Source organism: Carassius gibelio, chromosome B25 (genome assembly GCF_023724105.1).
Source record: "Carassius gibelio isolate Cgi1373 ecotype wild population from Czech Republic chromosome B25, carGib1.2-hapl.c, whole genome shotgun sequence".
In the NCBI taxonomy this organism is placed as follows: domain Eukaryota; kingdom Metazoa; phylum Chordata; class Actinopteri; order Cypriniformes; family Cyprinidae; genus Carassius; species Carassius gibelio.
Window position 1 is genome coordinate 1,801,209 of NC_068420.1, and position 8,251 is coordinate 1,809,459.

Below are 8,251 nucleotides of genomic sequence, written 5' to 3' on the forward strand. Positions count from 1 at the left end.
TTAGGTTAGAATTAGAAAAAATCAATAATGCGCAGTCCTTCAATACTCCTTCTGGCCGCTCTCCCGACTCAGCCGAGGCCTGCCCCCACGGCCTAGGCCCATCGCTGCACCACCAATATATTTGGTCTTTTTATCGTTGAACCACAGATAGTGAGATTTCTAAACGTATGAATGAGTATTGTTTTTTAATAATAGTAGTGCTATTTATTAAGGTTTTTATATTATTTATTAATACTTATGAGTAATACTTCTCCATGTAATTTATTAGGGGTAGAACGGGTAGGGTTAGGATGGGTGGGGTCAAATGATACGTCGGGGGGTGGAAAGGGTAGGTTTCGGGTTAGGGTTAGGGTTAGTTAGGTTAGGGTTAGGTTAGGGTTAGGGTTAGGTTTGGAAAAATACAACAGCTCCCCCCAACCTAGCCCTCGTCTAGGCCGGGTTAGGGTTAGAGTTAGGTTAGGATTAGGTTAGGTTAGGTTAGGGTTAGGTTAGGGTTAGGGTTAGGTTAGGTTTGGAAAAGTACAACAGCTCCCCCCAACCTAGCCCTCGTCTAGGCCGGTTTGGGATAGGGAGACTGAGGGAAAGGTGCACGGGCCCACGCTTGTCAGACTATACCATATCGCATGAGATCATCTCCGGTCTAGGAGCTGTGCTTGTCTAAGCATTGGGCCTAAAAAAGTGAAAGTTATGTTTTTGGTTAAATTTAGGCTCTGAATTTTTTCACCCTTAAGTTTCACAGTGCTCGAGTTGAACCGGCTGGGTTCATAATTGCTGAGGTTATGGCGGTTAGCTTGAGAGTGCAGTTTGTTCCAGCACTCAATCTAGATCTAAGTAGATATGAGAACACAAAGTTCTTGACTGAACTTGTTCCAGATCGGCGAACCAGACCACAACTCGAAGGTCGCAGACCGGTAATCCCGACCCAGCATCGTGCTCTGCCAAAAAGTATTGTTTCAGCCAGACTGCCATGTTATCAAAGACGGTTAATGTCATAGTTAAATTATAATCATTGGGTCTGTGATTGTTAAGTTTAGGGTGTGTTTTAGTTCAGCCTTAAATTTAGCTGTGTTAGAATTACACCGACTAGGTTTGTAAACCGCTGGGTCTGTGACGGTTAAGTTTAGGGTGTGGTTTGGTTCAGCCTTAAATTTAGCTGTGTTAGAATTAAACCGGCTAGGTTTTTAAACCGCTGGGTCTGTGACGGTTAAGTTTAGGGTGTGGTTTGGTTCAGCCTTAAATTTAGCAGTACTCACCAGACCACAGCTCGAAATTCAGAGTCCGACGATCCCGACCCAGCATCGCGTTCCGCCATGAAGTCCTGTTTCAGCCAGACTGCCATGTTATCAAAGACGGTTAATGTCATAGTTAAATTATAATCGTTGGGTCTGTGATGGTTAAGTTTAGGGGTGTGGTTTGGTCCAGCCTTAAAAATAGCAGTCCTCGAGTTGAACCGGCTAGGTTTTTAAATGCTGCGGTTATGGTGGTTAGGTTTAGAGCGCGGTTTGGTCCATCTATAGATTTAACAGTACCCGAGTTGAACCGGTTGGGTTTTTGAAGGCTGCGAGTAGATGTGAGAACACGCCAAGAAGTTTTGTTTCAGGCAAATGCCATGTTTCAAGGACGATATTTGTTATAGTAGGACATTTTGGTCATTATTCTTTCCTGCTCCCCCAAAACAGTTAGAGTGAGGGAAATGTTCAAGACAACCTCTTCAGTAGTGTACCTCAGGATCATCGGGTGTTTCGGCCGTTAAACACTATACACCCTCACGCTGAGGCCGGCTCGCTTGGACGATCAGCCCCAAGCGCGTGTCTTGTATCCAATTGCTATTTGGGCCTGACCAGATCCACAATTGCATGGTTGGGGTCTGGATTGAGTTAAAAGGGGTTTTTCACTTAAACCAGTGATTAGGAGAGATGTTAATTTGATTCTGTTGATTTGAAATTATTTGGAGTGCATGTTAGAGCGACTGAAAAAAACATATGTACTCTGCTGTATAATAAACCAAAGTAGGTCTGAAATATCGAAAACTTGGCCTAGAATACTCCTAAAAGGTCGAAGGTTGAGACTGGCGGATGCGGGGCATCAAGCTTCTACCAGACCTCCCTCCTAAAAGTTATGGCAAACCAATCAGACATCACCCTCACACAAGGGTAACCGCTGGATGCGACAACTTCTGAGAGAGAAAGATGTTGCAATAGCCTTCTATTTGTGTGTTTTTGCATACACTGTTACAGGGTGGTGAGTTCAAAATGATCAAAATATTTTTTGAGATTAGACCCATCTTGTGCTCCTCCAAATATGTCGGACACGACCGTACAGCTTTCTTAGGTTATTATCACTGATAAATAGCTCTTTTTAGCATTTAAAGTCAGCTTCTTTGACAGCTAATTAAATATGCGGATTCCTGCTCCAATAACGTTTCAAGGCCTATTTTTCTGGGGATTTAAATAGCATTTTAATTAATTTAAAGCCTGGATTCTGATCTCTGTCACTTAATTGTTCTGTAGGTAATATTAATTCACTTACGTTAGCGTGCTAATGCTAATATTACTCTATTAATCATTAACACATTACTAATTAAGGTTTAATAGTTACCTCTTGAAGTGAATCAGAAGGCATTAAAACGGTTGGCTCCACGTACTTCCTATATTTTGAAAGTAAGTTTTATCAAGCTCAATAAGTATCAAAATTGCTGCTCCAAACACATTTCTAGGCTTACTCCCAGGGGGTTTTAGATACACTCTTCCTATTTGAAAATTAGTAATCCAATACCTCTTTCTTTATCTTTCTATTAGTAATATCAGTATTTTAAAGTTAGTCGGAAGAAAAATAGGAAAAGATCTTTCAGCTTACCACTAAAGGTATGAGTATGTTAAAATTAACATGTCCATAATATCATACATATAAATATAAATCTAAAAATAAAAAATAAAAAACAAATATTAAGACTATAAAAATATATAAAGATATAAAAACCCCCGGAAAGAAAACCATTAAAGGTCCAAGAGTTTCAATTTAAAGCAAACCAGGAGGTGACTAGGCCTGTCTGGGCCATGCACCTCCCACCAAGCCTGTCTGGGCTTGGGTTTGCCCCCCTGTCCCGCCTCTTCCTCCTCCCCTGGCGGAGAAAAGGAGAACCGGGAAGGAGTGATCCAATTAAAAGATTCAATGTGTTTTGTTTTTAATTTTTTTTTTTTTTTTTTTTTTTTTTTTTTTTTTTTTTTTATTTTTTTTTTAAACGCTGGGTCAGTGATGGCTAGATACAGTGTGTGGTTTAGTTAAGCCTTAAATTTAGCAGTGTTTTGAGTTCAACCGGCTAGGTTTTTAAACCGCTGGGTCTGTGACGATTAAGTTAGAGTGTGGTTTGGTTCAGCCTTAAATTTAGCAGTACTCACCAGACCACAGCTCGGAATTCAGAGTCCGACGATCGCGACCCAGCATCGCGTTCCGCCATGAAGTCCTGTTTCAGCCAGACTGCCTTGTCCCCAAGGACGGTAAGTGTCATCGTTAGACTATAATCACTGGGTCTATGATGGTTAAGTTTAGGGTGTGTTTTAGTTCAGCCTTAAATTTAGCTGTGTTAGAATTAAACCGGCTAGGTTTTTAAACCGCTGGGTCTGTGACGGTTAAGTTTAGGGTGTGTTTTAGTTCAGCCTTAAATTTAGCTGTGTTAGAATTAAACCGGCTAGGTTTTTAAACCGCTGGGTCTGTGACGGTTAAGTTTAGGGTGTGGTTTGGTTCAGCCTTAAATGAAGCGGTACTCACCAGACCACAGCTCGAAATTCAGAGTCCGACGATCCGGACCCCGCATCGCGTTCCGCCATGAAGTCCTGTTTCAGCCAGACTGCCTTGTCCCAAAGACGGTAAGTGTCATCGTTAGACTATAATCACTGGGTCTATGATGGTTAAGTTTAGGGTGTGTTTTAGTTCAGCCTTAAATTTAGCTGTATTAGAATTAAACCGGCTAGGTTTTTAAACCGCTGGGTCTGTGACTGTTAAGTTTAGGGTGTGCTTTAGTTCAGCCTTAAATTTAGCTGTGTTAGAATTAAACCGGCTAGGTTTTTAAACCGCTGGGTCTGTGACGGTTAAGTTTAGGGTGTGGTTTGGTTCAGCCTTAAATTTAGCAGTACTCACCAGACCACAGCTCAAAATTCAGAGTCCGACGATCCCGACCCAGCATCGCGTTCCGCCATGAAGTCCTGTTTCAGCCAGACTGCCTTGTCCCAAAGACGGTAAGTGTCATCGTTAGACTGCAATCACTGGGTCTGTGATGGTTAAGTTTAAGGTGTGTTATAATTCAGCCTTAAAATTAGCAGTACTTGAGTTGAGCCAGCAAGTTTTCCGATAGCTGCATCTGTGATGGCTAAGGTTAGGGTGTGGGTTAATTCAGCCTTAAATTTAACAGTGCTCGAGTTGAGCCAGCAAGTTTTCCGATGGTTGCGTCTGTGATGGTTAAGGTTTAGCTCGGCCTTAAATTTCACAGTACTCGAGTCGAATCGGCAAGGTTTTCAATCGTTGAGGTTATGGCGGTTAGGTTTACAGCGCAGGTTTGGTTCAGCATTATAATTAAATCTGATTAGATGTGAGAACACGAAGTTCTTTACGGAACTTGTTCCAGATCGGCGAACCAGACCGCAGCTCGAAAGCTGCAGTCCGATAATCCCGACCCAGCATCGTGCTCTGCCAAGAAAGTTTTGTTTCAGCCAAACAGTCATGTTTCAAAGACCATACTTGTTACAGGAAGGCATTGTTTGCTGTTATTCTTTCCTGCTCCCTCAACGTATTTAGAGTGAGGGAAATATTCAAGACAGTCTCTTCAGTAGAAAACCGAAGGATCATCGTGTTTTTCGGCCTTAAAACACTAAGTGTGCAAATTTGCTGCTTCAAACACGTTTCTAGTCTTACTTTCATGGGGTTTTATGTATACTTTTCTTAGTTTAAAATTACTTAAAATATAAAACACATATATATATATTGTGAAATAAATATCAAAATCTTTAAAGTTTACTATTAAAAGGTATCATATGTTAAAACGAGTATTTTGATAATATCCTAAAAAATTAAATAAGCTAACAGATGACTATTTAAAGATATTGGTACATTGAAGTTAGCATGCTAATAATATAGATCAAAAATAGAAAAAAACTGTAAATATTAAATAGAATGAACTATTTAACAGATTTATATTTAAAGGTACCAGTATGTTAAAATTAGCATGTTAATAATCATGTACCTAAAAATATAATATGTAAAGATAATAATAATAATAATAATAATAATAATAAATAAATAAATAAAATACAAAAACCCCTCAAAAGATTACTACTCAAGGTTTAAGAGTTTCAATTTAAAGCAAACCAGGAGGTGACTAGGCCTGTCTGGGCCACACACCTCCCACCAAGCCTGTCTGGGCCTGGGTTTGCCCCCTGTCCCATCTCCTCCTCTCCCAATGGCGGAGAAAAGGAGGCACGGGAAGGAGTGATTCAATCAAAGATATTCAATTAGAACAATGACAGAGGCCCATAATAGGATCTTTTACGTAAGATGGTATGTCTAGTCCGATGGCTCTGGCTTGGGTTAGGTTTGGAAAAGTACAACAGCTCCCCCCAACCTAGCCCTCGTCTAGGCCGGTTTGGGATAGGGAGACTGAGGGAAAGGTGCACGGGCCCACGCTTGTCAGACTATACCATATCGCATGAGATCATCTCCGGTCTAGGAGCTGTGCTTGTCTAAGCATTGGGCCTAAAAAAGTGAAAGTTATGTTTTTGGTTAAATTTAGGCTCTGAATTTTTTCACCCTTAAGTTTCACAGTGCTCGAGTTGAACCGGCTGGGTTCATAATTGCTGAGGTTATGGCGGTTAGCTTGAGAGTGCAGTTTGTTCCAGCACTCAATCTAGATCTAAGTAGATATGAGAACACAAAGTTCTTGACTGAACTTGTTCCAGATCGGCGAACCAGACCACAACTCGAAGGTCGCAGACCGGTAATCCCGACCCAGCATCGTGCTCTGCCAAAAAGTATTGTTTCAGCCAGACTGCCATGTTATCAAAGACGGTTAATGTCATAGTTAAATTATAATCATTGGGTCTGTGATTGTTAAGTTTAGGGTGTGTTTTAGTTCAGCCTTAAATTTAGCTGTGTTAGAATTACACCGACTAGGTTTGTAAACCGCTGGGTCTGTGACGGTTAAGTTTAGGGTGTGGTTTGGTTCAGCCTTAAATTTAGCTGTGTTAGAATTAAACCGGCTAGGTTTTTAAACCGCTGGGTCTGTGACGGTTAAGTTTAGGGTGTGGTTTGGTTCAGCCTTAAATTTAGCAGTACTCACCAGACCACAGCTCGAAATTCAGAGTCCGACGATCCCGACCCAGCATCGCGTTCCGCCATGAAGTCCTGTTTCAGCCAGACTGCCATGTTATCAAAGACGGTTAATGTCATAGTTAAATTATAATCGTTGGGTCTGTGATGGTTAAGTTTAGGGGTGTGGTTTGGTCCAGCCTTAAAAATAGCAGTCCTCGAGTTGAACCGGCTAGGTTTTTAAATGCTGCGGTTATGGTGGTTAGGTTTAGAGCGCGGTTTGGTCCATCTATAGATTTAACAGTACCCGAGTTGAACCGGTTGGGTTTTTGAAGGCTGCGAGTAGATGTGAGAACACGCCAAGAAGTTTTGTTTCAGGCAAATGCCATGTTTCAAGGACGATATTTGTTATAGTAGGACATTTTGGTCATTATTCTTTCCTGCTCCCCCAAAACAGTTAGAGTGAGGGAAATGTTCAAGACAACCTCTTCAGTAGTGTACCTCAGGATCATCGGGTGTTTCGGCCGTTAAACACTATACACCCTCACGCTGAGGCCGGCTCGCTTGGACGATCAGCCCCAAGCGCGTGTCTTGTATCCAATTGCTATTTGGGCCTGACCAGATCCACAATTGCATGGTTGGGGTCTGGATTGAGTTAAAAGGGGTTTTTCACTTAAACCAGTGATTAGGAGAGATGTTAATTTGATTCTGTTGATTTGAAATTATTTGGAGTGCATGTTAGAGCGACTGAAAAAAACATATGTACTCTGCTGTATAATAAACCAAAGTAGGTCTGAAATATCGAAAACTTGGCCTAGAATACTCCTAAAAGGTCGAAGGTTGAGACTGGCGGATGCGGGGCATCAAGCTTCTACCAGACCTCCCTCCTAAAAGTTATGGCAAACCAATCAGACATCACCCTCACACAAGGGTAACCGCTGGATGCGACAACTTCTGAGAGAGAAAGATGTTGCAATAGCCTTCTATTTGTGTGTTTTTGCATACACTGTTACAGGGTGGTGAGTTCAAAATGATCAAAATATTTTTTGAGATTAGACCCATCTTGTGCTCCTCCAAATATGTCGGACACGACCGTACAGCTTTCTTAGGTTATTATCACTGATAAATAGCTCTTTTTAGCATTTAAAGTCAGCTTCTTTGACAGCTAATTAAATATGCGGATTCCTGCTCCAATAACGTTTCAAGGCCTATTTTTCTGGGGATTTAAATAGCATTTTAATTAATTTAAAGCCTGGATTCTGATCTCTGTCACTTAATTGTTCTGTAGGTAATATTAATTCACTTACGTTAGCGTGCTAATGCTAATATTACTCTATTAATCATTAACACATTACTAATTAAGGTTTAATAGTTACCTCTTGAAGTGAATCAGAAGGCATTAAAACGGTTGGCTCCACGTACTTCCTATATTTTGAAAGTAAGTTTTATCAAGCTCAATAAGTATCAAAATTGCTGCTCCAAACACATTTCTAGGCTTACTCCCAGGGGGTTTTAGATACACTCTTCCTATTTGAAAATTAGTAATCCAATACCTCTTTCTTTATCTTTCTATTAGTAATATCAGTATTTTAAAGTTAGTCGGAAGAAAAATAGGAAAAGATCTTTCAGCTTACCACTAAAGGTATGAGTATGTTAAAATTAACATGTCCATAATATCATACATATAAATATAAATCTAAAAATAAAAAATAAAAAACAAATATTAAGACTATAAAAATATATAAAGATATAAAAACCCCCGGAAAGAAAACCATTAAAGGTCCAAGAGTTTCAATTTAAAGCAAACCAGGAGGTGACTAGGCCTGTCTGGGCCATGCACCTCCCACCAAGCCTGTCTGGGCTTGGGTTTGCCCCCCTGTCCCGCCTCTTCCTCCTCCCCTGGCGGAGAAAAGGAGAACCGGGAAGGAGTGATCCAATTAAAAGATTCAATGTG